The sequence below is a fragment of the Phalaenopsis equestris genome, unplaced genomic scaffold (assembly GCF_001263595.1).
Source record: "Phalaenopsis equestris unplaced genomic scaffold, ASM126359v1 Scaffold000419, whole genome shotgun sequence".
Taxonomy (NCBI): domain Eukaryota; kingdom Viridiplantae; phylum Streptophyta; class Magnoliopsida; order Asparagales; family Orchidaceae; genus Phalaenopsis; species Phalaenopsis equestris.
Genome location: NW_018164860.1, coordinates 64,280 through 65,867, shown reverse-complemented (window position 1 = coordinate 65,867; position 1,588 = coordinate 64,280).

Here is a 1,588-nt window from a genome sequence, read left to right as displayed (position 1 = left end):
TATATATATATATATATATATATATATATATGAGTGTGTGTGTAGGTCTATATGTATGCATGTAAGTATACATAATTGATGAGTACAATTTCGAGTCAAAACGAGGTGAACACGAACAAACAAACCCTTCTTCATATTGAGCTCGTTAACTTAGCGAGGGAGCCAAACACATCTTCTTAATGAGCCGAACACGAGCTGTTTGCGAACAACAAGCCGTTTTAGCAGCCCTATTTCCAATCACCAGTAAGCCGGAGAAAGGCTCCTTGGACTTTTGGAGAGGGAGAGAGAGAATTCTCAAGAAAAGAAGCAGAGTCCTGATCCCTCTCTTTCTTCTTGTTGCCCTTTTTATACTTTAGATAAAAAGATTATAAAATTGACCAAGTAATATATCAATGATTGTATTGTTCACTTTTCCTTGATGCTTTTATATAATGTAAATATCATGAATATGAGGTATTATCAGCTATGTCAGATATTGCTAGTACGAAAGCCATTCACGATAAATGATAGATTGACGGATGTCCTGGTTGGTCATGATGACTTTCTTGAATCACAACGTTCACAGGATAGGTTTAAGTCATCCTCTCGAGGAAAATGGCGATGAGCTGGATCTGCTTCTTCGGCAAGTGCATTCGATTCAACCACTTCGGCAAGTGAGATTGATTTAGTCACTTCGGAAAAATAGGTTTAATTCAGTCACTTCAACCGGTGAGCTCGATTCAATCACTTCTATAGGTGAGTTCTGATCCGCCTTCAACAATCTCTACTATCTGACACGCATCTTGAGGAATAGCATGAATTTCGAGATAACCTTTTTAACAAGAAATATTCAAATGTTGATAAAAAATCATTTTGAGCTCGATTTTAGCAAACTTACAGTCAAAATGACCAGCTCGACAAGACGGACCTAAGGATATCAAAATTAGTCCAATTCAAATCAAATCATTAAACTATGTTCAGAAATTTTCCAAACAGATATGAGTGGTCAAATGAATGTCAAATCCAACGAGTTTATAATTGAATTGAGTATCTCGATAAGAAGAATCCAACAAGTCTAAGATTGTTCAATTCTGACATTATTAAGACACTCAAACATTCATTAAACACCATCTGATTAAAAGAAGTTCTCTAACCATCTGATCAAAGTGGTTCATATTCCTGCATTAATTGCACTCGGACCTCTATAAATAGAGTCATACCCCTCTATTGAAAGGAGGAGGTAGCTTGAGGAAGAACTTGAAGCTTGGAGGGGCTAAAGTTTTATGTCACTTCACAATCGATCACTAATCAACGTCTGTCGTCGACCACCACTCGCTGTTCAACATCGTCTGCTGCCCACTCCTTGCGATGAGTACCGTGTGGAGCAACAGCTGACATCGTAGAGTCAAGGAGCAACATGCAAAACAAGGCATCATCCTGAACACCAGGATGTCACCCTTAAGACGTGACAACAATGCATCTTGAAGATGGTGTAATAAGACACCACACATACACTCATTGAGCTCCCTAGCTTGGCCCTCGAGGCCTACAAACATCATCGCAATTCACCGTTATGGATAATGAGCTAACAACGACATATGTGATCCCC